The sequence below is a fragment of the Chiloscyllium plagiosum genome, unplaced genomic scaffold (genome assembly GCF_037043375.1).
Source record: "Chiloscyllium plagiosum isolate Xiang-an unplaced genomic scaffold, Cpla_swu_hap1 HiC_scaffold_38, whole genome shotgun sequence".
Lineage (NCBI taxonomy): Eukaryota > Metazoa > Chordata > Chondrichthyes > Orectolobiformes > Hemiscylliidae > Chiloscyllium > Chiloscyllium plagiosum.
Window position 1 is genome coordinate 20,951,559 of NW_028270176.1, and position 15,768 is coordinate 20,967,326.

Below are 15,768 nucleotides of genomic sequence, written 5' to 3' on the forward strand. Positions count from 1 at the left end.
CCTCTCTCTCACACTCACATCGTCCATCTCTCTCTCACGCACATTGTCCCTCTCGCTCCCACACATCGTCCCTCTCTCTCACACACACATCGTCCCTCTCTCTCACACTCACATCGTCTCTCTCTCTCACACTCACATCGTCCCTCTCTCTCACACTCACATCGTCCATCTCTCTCTCACGCACACATTGTCCCTCTCGCTCACACACATAGTCCCTCTATCTCACACACACATAGTCCCTCTCTCTCACGCTCACATAGTCCCTCTCTCACACACACACATAGTCCCTCTCTCTCACGCTCACATAGTCCCTCTCTCTCACACACACATAGTCCCTCTATCTCACACACACATAGTCCCTCTCTCTCACACACACATAGTCCCTCTCTTTCACGCTCACATAGTCCCTCTCTCTCACACACACATAGTCCCTCTATCTCACACACACATAGTCCCTCTCTCTCACGCTCACATAGTCCCTCTCTCTCACACACACATCGTCCCTCTCTCTCACACTCACATCGTCTCTCTCTCTCACACTCACATCGTCCCTCTCTCTCACACTCACATCGTCCATCTCTCTCTCACGCACATTGTCCCTCTCGCTCCCACACATCGTCCCTCTCTCTCACACACACATCGTCCCTCTCTCTCACACTCACATCGTCTCTCTCTCTCACACTCACATCGTCCCTCTCTCTCACACTCACATCGTCCATCTCTCTCTCACGCACACATTGTCCCTCTCGCTCACACACATAGTCCCTCTATCTCACACACACATAGTCCCTCTCTCTCACGCTCACATAGTCCCTCTCTCACAGACACACATAGTCCCTCTCTCTCACGCTCACATAGTCCCTCTCTCTCACACACACATAGTCCCTCTATCTCACACACACATAGTCCCTCTCTCTCACACACACATAGTCCCTCTCTTTCACGCTCACATAGTCCCTCTCTCTCACACACACATAGTCCCTCTATCTCACACACACATAGTCCCTCTCTCTCACGCTCACATAGTCCCTCTCTCTCACACACACATAGTCCCTCTCTCTCACGCTCACATAGTCCCTCTCTCTCACACACACATAGTCCCTCTCTCTCACACACACATAGTCCCACTCTCTCACGCTCACATAGTCCCTCTCTCTCACACACACATAGTCCCTCTCTCTCTCGCACACATCGTCCATCTCTCTCTCACGCACATAGTCCCTCTCTCTCACGCACACATCGTCCATCTCTCTCTCACGCACATTGTCCCTCTCTCTCACACTCAATAGTCCCTCTCTCTCACGCACACATCGTCCCTCTCTCTCACACACATCGTCCGTCTCTCTCACGCTCACATAGTCCCTCTCTCTCACACACACATAGTCCCTCTGTCTCACACACACATCGTCCCTCTCTCTCACGCTCACATCGTCCCTCTCTCTCACGCTCACATAGTCCCTCTATCTCACACACACATAGTCCCTCTCTCTCACGCTCACATAGTCCCTCTATCTCACACACACATAGTCCCTCTCTCTCACGCTCACATAGTCCCTCTCTCTCACACACACATAGTCCCTCTATCTCACACACACATAGTCCCTCTCTCTCACGCTCACATAGTCCCTCTATCTCACACACACATAGTCCCTCTCTCTCACGCTCACATAGTCCCTCTCTCACACACACACATAGTCCCTCTATCTCACACTCACATAGTCCATCTCTCTCACACACACATAGTCCCTCTCTCTCACACACACATAGTCCCTCTCTCTCACGCTCACATAGTCCCTCTCTCTCACACACACATAGTCCCTCTCTCTCACGCACACATCGTCCATCTCTCTCTCACGCACATAGTCCCTCTCTCTCACGCACACATCGTCCATCTCTCTCTCACGCACATTGTCCCTCTCTCTCACACTCAATAGTCCCTCTCTCTCACGCACACATCGTCCCTCTCTCTCACACACATCGTCCGTCTCTCTCACGCTCACATAGTCCCTCTCTCTCACACACACATAGTCCCTCTGTCTCACACACACATCGTCCCTCTCTCTCTCACACTCACATAGTCCCTCTCTCTCACGCACATATCGTCCCTCTCTCACACACACATTGTCCCTCTCTCTCACACACACATAGTCCCACTCTCACACACACATCGTCCCTCTCTCTCACACTCACATACTCCCTCTCTCTCACACTCACATAGTCCCTCTCTCTCACACTCACACATAGTCCCTCTCTCTCACACTCACATAGTCCCTCTCTCACACCACATCGTCCCTCTCTCTCACACTCACATACTCCCTCTCTCTCACACTCACACATAGTCCCTCTCTCTCACACTCACATAGTCCCTCTCTCTCACACTCACACATAGTCCCTCTCTCTCACACTCACATAGTCCCTCTCTTTCACGCACACATCGTCCCTCTCTATCACACTCACATCGTCCTCCTCTCTCACGCTCACATAGTCCCTCTCTCTCACGCTCACTTCATCCCTCTCTCTCACGCTCACATCATCCTCCTCTCTCACACTCACTTCGTCCTCCTCTCTCACGCTCACATAGTCCCTCTCTCTCACGCTCACGTCATCCCTCTCTCTCACGCTCACATCATCCTCCTCTCTCACACTCACTTCGTCCTCCTCTCTCACGCTCACATCGTCCTTCTCTCTCACGCTCACATCGTCCCTCTCTCTCACACTCACATCGTCTCTCTCTCTCTCACACTCACATCGTCCCTCTCTCTCACACTCACATCGTCCATCTCTCTCTCACGCACATTGTCCCTCTCGCTCCCACACATCGTCCCTCTCTCTCACACACACATCGTCCCTCTCTCTCACACTCACATCGTCTCTCTCTCTCACACTCACATCGTCCCTCTCTCTCACACTCACATCGTCCATCTCTCTCTCACGCACACATTGTCCCTCTCGCTCACACACATCGTCACTCTCTCTCACACACATAGTCCCTCTCTCTCACGCTCACATCGTCCCTCTCTCCCACACTCACATCGTCCCTCTCACTCACGCTCACATCGTCCCTCTCTCTCACGCTCACATCGTCCGTCTCTCTCACGCTCACATAGTCCCTCTCTTTCACACACACATCGTACCTCTCTCTCACACTCATATCATCCTCCTCTCTCACACACATCGTCCCTCTCGCTCACACACATCGTCCCTCTCTCTCACACACATCGTCCCTCACTCTCACACTCACATAGTCCCTCTCTCTCACACACACATAGTCCCTCTCTCTCACACTCACATAGTCCCTCTCTCTCACGCTCACATCGTCCCTCTCTCTCACACACACATAGTCCCGCTCTCTCACGCTCACATAGTCCCTCTCTCTCTCACACACACATAGTCCTGCTCTCTCACGCTCACATCATCCCTCTCTCTCACGCTCACATAGTCCCTCTCTCTCACACACACATAGTCCCGCTCTCTCACGCTCACATCATCCCTCTCTCTCACGCTCACATAGTCCCTCTCTCTCACACACACAGTCCCGCTCTCTCATGCTCACATCATCCCTCTCTCTCACGCTCACATAGTCCCTCTCTCTCACACACATCGTCCCTCTCTCTCACGCTCACATAGTCCCTCTATCTCACACACACATAGTCCCGCTCTCTCACGCTCACATAGTCCCTCTCTCTCACACACACACAGTCCCTCTCTCTCAAGCACACATCGTCCATCTCTCTCTCACGCACATTGTCCCTCTCTCTCTCACACTCACATAGTCCCTCTCTCTCACGCACACATCGTCCCTCTCTCTCACACACATTGTCCCTCTCTCTCACACTCACATCATCCCTCTCTCTCACGCTCACATAGTCCCTCTATCTCACACACACATAGTCCCTCTCTCTCACACACACATAGTCCCTCTCTCTCACACACACATAGTCCCTCACTCTCACACTCACATAGTCCCTCTCTCTCACGATCACATCGTCCCTCTCTCTCACGCTCACATAGTCCCTCTCTCTCACACTCACATAGTCCCTCTATCTCACACACACATAGTCCCTCTCTCTCACACACACATAGTCCCTCTCTCTCACGCTCACATAGTTCCGCTCTCTCAGGCTCACATCATCCCTCTCTCTCACGCTCACATAGTCCCTCTCTCTCACACACACATCGTCCCTCTCCTTCACACTCACATAGTCCCTCTCTCTCACGCTCACATAGTCCCTCTCTCTCACACACACATAGTCCCTCTCTCTCACGCACACATCGTCCCTCTCCTTCACACTCACATCGTCCCTCTCTCTCACACTCACATAGTCCCTCTCTCTCACGCTCACATAGTCCCTCTCTCTCACGCTCACATCGTCCCTCTCTCTCACGCTCACATAGTCCCTCTCTCTCACACACACACAGTCCCTCTCTCTCACGCTCACTTAGTCCCTCTCTCTCACACACATAGTCCCTCTCTCTCTCACACACACATAGTCCCGCTCTCTCACGCTCACATACTCCCTCTCTCTCACACACACAGTCCCTCTCTCTCACGCACACATCGTCCATCTCTCTCTCACGCACATTGTCCCTCTCTCTCACACTCACATAGTCCCTCTCTCTCACACTCACACATAGTCCCTCTCTCTCACACTCACATAGTCCCTCTCTCTCACGCACACATCGTCCCTCTCTCTCACACACATCGTCCCTCTCTCTCACACTCACATAGTCCATCTCTCTCACGCTCACATAGTCCCTCTCTCTCACGCTCACATAGTCCCTCTCTCTCACGCTCACATAGTCCCTCTCTCTCACGCTCACATCGTCCCTCTCTCTCACATACACATAGTCCCTCTCTCTCACGCACACTTCGTCCATCTCTCTCTCACGCACATAGTCCCTCTGCCTCACGCTCACATCGTCCATCTCTATCACACTCACATCGTCCTCCTCTCTCACGCTCACATAGTCCCTCTCTCTCACGCTCACATAGTCCCTCTCTCTCACACTCACATAGTCCCTCTCTCTCACGCTCACATAGTCCCTCTCTCTCACGCTCACATCGTCCCTCTCTCTCACACACACATCGTCCATCTCTATCACACTCACATCGTCCTCCTCTCTCACGCTCACATAGTCCCTCTCTCTCACACTCACATAGTCCCTCTCTCTCACACACACATCGTCCATCTCTATCACACTCACATCGTCCTCCTCTCTCACGCTCACATAGTCCCTCTCTCTCACGCTCACATCGTCCCTCTATCTCACACACACATAGTCCCTCTCTCTCACGCTCACATAGTCCCTCTCTCACGCTCACATCGTCCCTCTCTCTCACGCTCACATAGTCCCTCTATCTCACACACACATAGTCCCTCTCTCTCACGCTCACATAGTCCCTCTATCTCACACACACATAGTCCCTCTCTCTCACGCTCACATAGTCCCTCTCTCTCACACACACATAGTCCCTCTATCTCACACACACATAGTCCCTCTCTCTCACACACACATAGTCCCTCTCTTTCACGCTCACATAGTCCCTCTCTCTCACACACATAGTCCCTCTATCTCACACACACATAGTCCCTCTCTCTCACGCTCACATAGTCCCTCTCTCACACACACACATAGTCCCTCTATCTCATACTCACATAGTCCATCTCTCTCACACACACATAGTCCCTCTCTCTCACACACACATAGTCCCTCTCTCTCACGCTCACATAGTCCCTCTCTCTCACACACACATAGTCCCTCTCTCTCTCGCACACATTGTCCATCTCTCTCTCACGCACATAGTCCCTCTCTCTCACGCACACATCGTCCATCTCTCTCTCACGCACATTGTCCCTCTCTCTCACACTCAATAGTCCCTCTCTCTCACGCACACATCGTCCCTCTCTCTCACACACATCGTCCGTCTCTCTCACGCTCACATAGTCCCTCTCTCTCACACACACATAGTCCCTCTGTCTCACACACACATCGTCCCTCTCTCTCTCACACTCACATAGTCCCTCTCTCTCACGCACATATCGTCCCTCTCTCACACACACATCGTCCCTCTCTCTCACACACACATAGTCCCTCTCTCACACACACATCGTCCCTCTCTTTCACACTCACATACTCCCTCTCTCTCACACTCACACATAGTCGCTCTCTCTCACACTCACATAGTCCCTCTCTTTCACGCACACATAGTCCCTCTCTCTCTCGCACACATCGTCCATCTCTCTCTCACGCACATAGTCCCTCTCTCTCACGCACACATCGTCCATCTCTCTCTCACGCACATTGTCCCTCTCTCTCACACTCAATAGTCCCTCTCTCTCACGCACACATCGTCCCTCTCTCTCACACACATCGTCCTCCTCTCTCACGCTCACATAGTCCCTCTCTCTCACGCTCACGTCATCCCTCTCTCTCACGCTCACATCATCCTCCTCTCTCACACTCACTTCGTCCTCCTCTCTCACGCTCACATCGTCCTTCTCTCTCACGCTCACATCGTCCCTCTCTCTCACACTCACATCGTCTCTCTCTCTCACACTCACATCGTCCCTCTCTCTCACACTCACATCGTCCATCTCTCTCTCACGCACATTGTCCCTCTCGCTCCCACACATCGTCCCTCTCTCTCACACACACATCGTCCCTCTCTCTCACACTCACATCGTCTCTCTCTCTCACACTCACATCGTTCCTCTCTCTCACACTCACATCGTCCATCTCTCATTCACGCACACATTGTCCCTCTCGCTCACACACATAGTCCCTCTATCTCACACACACATAGTCCCTCTCTCTCACGCTCACATAGTCCCTCTCTCACACACACACATAGTCCCTCTCTCTCACGCTCACATAGTCCCTCTCTCTCACACACACATAGTCCCTCTATCTCACACACACATAGTCCCTCTCTCTCACACACACATAGTCCCTCTCTTTCACGCTCACATAGTCCCTCTCTCTCACACACACATAGTCCCTCTATCTCACACACACATAGTCCGTCTCTCTCACGCTCACATAGTCCCTCTCTCTCACACACACATAGTCCCTCTCTCTCACGCTCACATAGTCCCTCTCTCTCACACACACATAGTCCCTCTCTCTCACATACACATAGTCCCACTCTCTCACGCTCACATAGTCCCTCTCTCTCACACACACATAGTCCCTCTCTCTCTCGCACACATCGTCCATCTCTCTCTCACGCACATAGTCCCTCTCTCTCACGCACACATCGTCCATCTCTCTCTCACGCACATTGTCCCTCTCTCTCACACTCAATAGTCCCTCTCTCTCACGCACACATCGTCCCTCTCTCTCACACACATCGTCCGTCTCTCTCACGCTCACATAGTCCCTCTCTCTCACACACACATAGTCCCTCTGTCTCACACACACATCGTCCCTCTCTCTCACGCTCACATAGTCCCTCTCTCTCACACTCACATAGTCCCTCTCTCTCACGCACATATCGTCCCTCTCTCACACACACATCGTCCCTCACTCTCACACACACATAGTCCCTCTCTCACACACACATCGTCCCTCTCTCTCACACTCACATACTCCCTCTCTCTCACACTCACACATAGTCCCTCTCTCTCACACTCACATAGTCCCTCTCTCTCACACTCACACATAGTCCCTCTCTCTCACACTCACATAGTCCCTCTCTTTCACGCACACATCGTCCCTCTCTATCACACTCACATCGTCCTCCTCTCTCACGCTCACATAGTCCCTCTCTCTCACGCTCACGTCATCCCTCTCTCTCACGCTCACATCATCCTCCTCTCTCACACTCACTTCGTCCTCCTCTCTCACGCTCACATCGTCCTTCTCTCTCACGCTCACATCGTCCCTCTCTCTCACACTCACATCGTCTCTCTCTCTCACACTCACATCGTCCCTCTCTCTCACACTCACATCGTCCATCTCTCTGTCACGCACATTGTCCCTCACGCTCCCACACATCGTCCCTCTCTCTCACGCTCACATCGTCCCTCTCTCTCACACTCACATCGTCTCTCTCTCTCACACTCACATCGTCCCTCTCTCTCACACTCACATCGTCCATCTCTCTCTCACGCACACCTTGTCCCTCTCGCTCACACACATCGTCCCTCTCTCTCACACACATAGTCCCTCTCTCTCACGCTCACATCGTCCCTCTCTCCCACACTCACATCGTCCCTCTCACTCACGCTCACATCGTCCCTCTCTCTCACGCTCACATCGTCCGTCTCTCTCACGCTCACATAGTCCCTCTCTTTCACACACACATCGTCTCTCTCTCTCACACTCACATCGTCCCTCTCTCTCACACTCACATCGTCCATCTCTCTCTCACGCACATTGTCCCTCTCGCTCCCACACATCGTCCCTCTCTCTCACACACACATCGTCCCTCTCTCTCACACTCACATCGTCTCTCTCTCTCACACTCACATCGTCCCTCTCTCTCACACTCACATCGTCCATCTCTCTCTCACGCACACATCGTCCCTCTCTCTCACACACACATAGTCCCTCTCTCTCACGCACACATCGTCCCTCTCCTTCACACTCACATCGTCCCTCTCTCTCACACTCACATAGTCCCTCTCTCTCACGCTCACATAGTCCCTCTCTCTCACGCTCACATCGTCCCTCTCTCTCACGCTCACATAGTCCCTCTCTCTCACACACACACAGTCCCTCTCTCTCACGCTCACATAGTCCCTCTCTCTCACACACACATAGTCCCTCTCTAACTCACACACACATAGTCCCGCTCTCTCACGCTCACATACTCCCTCTCTCTCACACACACAGTCCCTCTCTCTCACGCACACATCGTCCATCTCTCTCTCACGCACATTGTCCCTCTCTCTCACACTCACATAGTCCCTCTCTCTCACACTCACACATAGTCCCTCTCTCTCACACTCACATAGTCCCTCTCTTTCACACACACATCGTCTCTCTCTCTCACACTCACATCGTCCCTCTCTCTCACACTCACATCGTCCATCTCTCTCTCACGCACATTGTCCCTCTCGCTCCCACACATCGTCCCTCTCTATCACACACACATCGTCCCTCTCTCTCACACTCACATCGTCTCTCTCTCTCACACTCACATCATCCCTCTCTCTCACACTCACATCGTCCATCTCTCTCTCACGCACACATCGTCCCTCTCTCTCACACACACATAGTCCCTCTCTCTCACGCACACATCGTCCCTCTCCTTCACACTCACATCGTCCCTCTCTCTCACACTCACATAGTCCCTCTCTCTCACGCTCACATAGTCCCTCTCTCTCACGCTCACATCGTCCCTCTCTCTCACGCTCACATAGTCCCTCTCTCTCACACACACACAGTCCCTCTCTCTCACGCTCACATAGTCCCTCTCTCTCACACACACAAAGTCCCTCTCTCTCTCACACACACATAGTCCCGCTCTCTCACGCTCACATACTCCCTCTCTCTCACACACACAGTCCCTCTCTCTCACGCACACATCGTCCATCTCTCTCTCACGCACATTGTCCCTCTCTCTCACACTCACATAGTCCCTCTCTCTCACACTCACACATAGTCCCTCTCTCTCACACTCACATAGTCCCTCTCTCTCACGCACACATCGTCCCTCTCTCTCACACACATCGTCCCTCTCTCTCACACTCACATAGTCCATCTCTCTCACGCTCACATAGTCCCTCTCTCTCACGCTCACATAGTCCCTCTCTCTCACGCTCACATAGTCCCTCTCTCTCACGCTCACATCGTCCCTCTCTCTCACATACACATAGTCCCTCTCTCTCAGGCACACTTCATCCATCTCTCTCTCACGCACATAGTCCCTCTCTCTCACGCTCACATCGTCCATCTCTATCACACTCACATCGTCCTCCTCTCTCACGCTCACATAGTCCCTCTCTCTCACGCTCACATAGTCCCTCTCTCTCACACTCACATAGTCCCTCTCTCTCACGCTCACATAGTCCCTCTCTCTCACGCTCACATCGTCCCTCTCTCTCACACACACATCGTCCATCTCTATCACACTCACATCGTCCTCCTCTCTCACGCTCACATAGTCCCTCTCTCTCACACTCACATAGTCCCTCTCTCTCACACACACACATCGTCCATCTCTATCACACTCACATCGTCCTCCTCTCTCACGCTCACATAGTCCCTCTCTCTCACGCTCACATCGTCCCTCTATCTCACACACACATAGTCCCTCTCTCTCACGCTCACATAGTCCCTCTCTCACGCTCACATCGTCCCTCTCTCTCATGCTCACATAGTCCCTCTATCTCACACACACATAGTCCCTCTCTCTCACGCTCACATAGTCCCTCTATCTCACACACACATAGTCCCTCTCTCTCACGCTCACATAGTCCCTCTCTCTCACACACACATAGTCCCTCTATCTCACACACACATAGTCCCTCTCTCTCACACACACATAGTCCCTCTCTTTCACGCTCACATAGTCCCTCTCTCTCACACACACATAGTCCCTCTATCTCACACACACATAGTCCCTCTCTCTCACGCTCACATAGTCCCTCTCTCACACACACACATAGTCCCTCTATCTCACACTCACATAGTCCATCTCTCTCACACACACATAGTCCCTCTCTCTCACACACACATAGTCCCTCTCTCTCACGCTCACATAGTCCCTCTCTCTCACACACACATAGTCCCTCTCTCTCTCGCACACATCATCCATCTCTCTCTCACGCACATAGTCCCTCCCTCTCACGCACACATCGTCCATCTCTCTCTCACGCACATTGTCCCTCTCTCTCACACTCAATAGTCCCTCTCTCTTACGCACACATCGTCCCTCTCTCTCACAGACATCGTCCGTCTCTCTCACGCTCACATAGTCCCTCTCTCTCACACACACATAGTCCCTCTGTCTCACACACACATCGTCCCTCTCTCTCTCACACACATAGTCCCTCTCTCTCACGCTCACATAGTCCCTCTCTCTCACACACACATAGTCCCTCTATCTCACACACACATAGTCCCTCTCTCTCACACACACATAGTCCCTCTCTTTCACGCTCACATAGTCCCTCTCTCTCACACACACATAGTCCCTCTATCTCACACACACATAGTCCCTCTCTCTCACGCTCACATAGTCCCTCTCTCACACACACACATAGTCCCTGTATCTCACACTCACATAGTCCATCTCTCTCACACACACATAGACCCTCTCTCTCACACACACATAGTCCCTCTCTCTCACGCTCACAAAGTCCCTCTCTCTCACACACACATAGTCCCTCTCTCTCTCGCACACATCATCCATCTCTCTCTCACGCACATAGTCCCTCTCTCTCACGCACACATCGTCCATCTCTCTCTCACGCACATTGTCCCTCTCTCTCACACTCAATAGTCCCTCTCTCTCACGCACACATCGTCCCTCTCTCTCACTCACATACTCCCTCTCTCTCACACTCACACATAGTCCCTCTCTCTCTCACTCACATAGTCCCTCTCTCTCACACTCACACATAGTCCCTCTCTCTCACACTCACATAGTCCCTCTCTTTCACGCACACATCGTCCCTCTCTATCACACTCACATCGTCCTCCTCTCTCACGCTCACATAGTCCCTCTCTCTCACGCTCACGTCATCCCTCTCTCTCACGCTCACATCATCCTCCTCTCTCACACTCACTTCGTCCTCCTCTCTCACGCTCACATCGTCCTTCTCTCTCACGCTCACATCGTCCCTCTCTCTCACACTCACATCGTCTCTCTCTCTCACACTCACATCGTCCCTCTCTCTCACACTCACATCGTCCATCTCTCTCTCACGCACATTGTCCCTCTCGCTCCCACACATCGTCCCTCTATCTCACACACACATAGTCCCTCTCTCTCACGCTCACATAGTCCCTCTCTCACACACACACATAGTCCCTCTCCCTCACGCTCACATAGTCCCTCTCTCTCACACACACATAGTCCCTCTATCTCACACACACATAGTCCCTCTCTCTCACACACACATAGTCCCTCTCTTTCACGCTCACATAGTCCCTCTATCTCACACACACATAGTCCCTCTCTCTCACGCTCACATAGTCCCTCTCTCTCACACACACATAGTCCCTCTCTCTCACGCTCACATAGTCCCTCTCTCTCACACACACATAGTCCCTCTCTCTCACACACACATAGTCCCACTCTCTCACGCTCACATAGTCCCTCTCTCTCACACACACATAGTCCCTCTCTCTCTCGCACACATCGTCCATCTCTCTCTCACGCACATTGTCCCTCTCTCTCACACTCAATAGTCCCTCTCTCTCACGCACACATCGTCCCTCTCTCTCACACACATCGTCCGTCTCTCTCACGCTCACATAGTCCCTCTCTCTCACACACACATAGTCCCTCTGTCTCACACACACATCGTCCCTCTCTCTCTCACACTCACATAGTCCCTCTCTCTCACGCACATATCGTCCCTTTCTCACACACACATCGTCCCTCTCTCTCACACACACATAGTCCCTCTCTCACACACACATCGTCCCTCTCTCTCACACTCACATACTCCCTCTCTCTCACACTCACACATAGTCCATCTCTCTCACACTCACATAGTCCCTCTCTCTCACACTCACACATAGTCCCTCTCTCTCACACTCACATAGTCCCTCTCTTTCACGCACACATCGTCCCTCTCTATCACACTCACATCGTCCTCCTCTCTCACGCTCACATAGTCCCTCTCTCTCACGCTCACGTCATCCCTCTCTCTCACGCTCACATCATCCTCCTCTCTCACACTCACTTCGTCCTCCTCTCTCACGCTCACATCGTCCTTCTCTCTCACGCTCACATCGTCCCTCTCTCTCACACTCACATCGTCTCTCTCTCTCACACTCACATCGTCCCTCTCTCTCACACTCACATCGTCCATCTCTCTCTCACGCACATTGTCCCTCTCGCTCCCACACATCGTCCCTCTCTCTCACACACACATCGTCCCTCTCTCTCACACTCACATCGTCTCTCTCTCTCACACTCACATCGTCCCTCTCTCTCACACTCACATCGTCCATCTCTCTCTCACGCACATTGTCCCTCTCGCTCCCACACATCGTCCCTCTCTCTCACACACACATCGTCCCTCTCTCTCACACTCACATCGTCTCTCTCTCTCACACTCACATCGTCCTTCTCTCTCACACTCACTTCGTCCTCCTCTCTCACGCTCACATCGTCCTTCTCTCTCACGCTCACATCGTCCCTCTCTCTCACACTCACATCGTCCATCTCTCTCTCACGCACATTGTCCCTCTCGCTCCCACACATCGTCCCTCTCTCTCACACACACATCGTCCCTCTCTCTCACACTCACATCGTCTCTCTCTCTCACACTCACATCGTCCCTCTCTCTCATACTCACATCGTCCATCTCTCTCTCACGCACACCTTGTCCCACTCGCTCACACACATCGTCCCTCTCTCTCACACACATAGTCCCTCTCTCTCACGCTCGCATCGTCCCTCTCTCCCACACTCACATCGTCCCTCTCACTCACGCTCACATCGTCCCTCTCTCTCACGCTCACATCGTCCGTCTCTCTCACGGTCACATAGTCCCTCTCTTTCACACACACATCGTCTCTCTCTCTCACACTCACATCGTCCCTCTCTCTCACACTCACATCGTCCATCTCTCTCTCACGCACATTGTCCCTCTCGCTCCCACACATCGTCCCTCTCTCTCACACACACATCGTCCCTCTCTCTCACACTCACATCGTCTCTCTCTCTCACACTCACATCGTCCCTCTCTCTCACACTCACATCGTCCCTCTCTCTCACACTCACATCGTCCATCTCTCTCTTACGCACACATCGTCCCTCTCTCTCACACACACATAGTCCCTCTCTCTCACGCTCACATAGTCCCTCTCTCTCACGCTCACATCGTCCCTCTCTCTCACACTCACATAGTCCCTCTCTCTCACGCTCACATAGTCCCTCTCTCTCACGCTCACATCGTCCCTCTCTCTCACGCTCACATAGTCCCTCTCTCTCACACACACACAGTCCCTCTCTATCACGCTCACATAGTCCCTCTCTCTCACACACACATAGTCCCTCTCTCTCTCACACACACATAGTCCCGCTCTCTCACGCTCACATACTCCCTCTCTCTCACACACACAGTCCCTCTCTCTCACGCACACATCGTCCATCTCTCTCTCACGCACAATGTCCCTCTCTCTCACACTCACATAGTCCCTCTCTCTCACACTCACACATAGTCCCTCTCTCTCACACTCACATAGTCCCTCTCTCTCACGCACACATCGTCCCTCTCTCTCACACACATCGTCCCTCTCTCTCACACTCACATAGTCCATCTCTCTCACGCTCACATAGTCCCTCTCTCTCACGCTCACATAGTCCCTCTCTCTCACGCTCACATAGTCCCTCTCTCTCACGCTCACATCGTCCCTCTCTCTCACATACACATAGTCCCTCTCTCTCACGCACACTTCGTCCATCTCTCTCTCACGCACATAGTCCCTCTCTCTCACGCTCACATCGTCCATCTCTATCACACTCACATCGTCCTCCTCTCTCACGCTCACATAGTCCCTCTCTCTCACGCTCACATAGTCCCTCTCTCTCACACTCACATAGTCCCTCTCTCTCACGCTCACATAGTCCCTCTCTCTCACGCTCACATCGTCCCTCTCTCTCACACACACATCGTCCATCTCTATCACACTCACATCGTCCTCCTCTCTCACGCTCACATAGTCCCTCTCTCTCACACTCACATAGTCCCTCTCTCTCACACACACATCGTCCATCTCTATCACACTCACATCGTCCTCCTCTCTCACGCTCACATAGTCCCTCTCTCTCACGCTCACATCTTCCCTCTATCTCACACACACATAGTCCCTCTCTATCACGCTCACATAGTCCCTCTCTCACGCTCACATCGTCCCTCTCTCTCACGCTCACATAGTCCCTCTATCTCACACACACATAGTCCCTCTCTCTCACGCTCACATAGTCCCTCTATCTCACACACACATAGTCCCTCTCTCTCACGCTCACATAGTCCCTCTCTCTCACACACACATAGTCCCTCTATCTCACACACACATAGTCCCTCTCTCTCACACACACATAGTCCCTCTCTTTCACGCTCACATAGTCCCTCTCTCTCACACACACATAGTCCCTCTATCTCACACACACATAGTCCCTCTCTCTCACGCTCACATAGTCCCTCTCTCACACACACACATAGTCCCTCTATCTCACACTCACATAGTCCATCTCTCTCACACACACATAGTCCCTCTCTCTCACACACACATAGTCCCTCTCTCTCACGCTCACATAGTCCCTCTCTCTCACACACACATAGTCCCTCTCTCTCTCGCACACATCATCCATCTCTCTCTCACGCACATAGTCCCTCTCTCTCACGCACACATCGTCCATCTCTCTCTCACGCACATTGTCCCTCTCTCTCACACTCAATAGTCCCTCTCTCTCACGCACACATCGTCCCTCTCTCTCACACACATCGTCCGTCTCTCTCACGCTCACATAGTCCCTCTCTCTCACACACACATAGTCCCTCTGTCTCACACACACATCGTCCCTCTCTCTCTCACACTCACATAGTCCCTCTCTCTCACGCACATATCGTCCCTCTC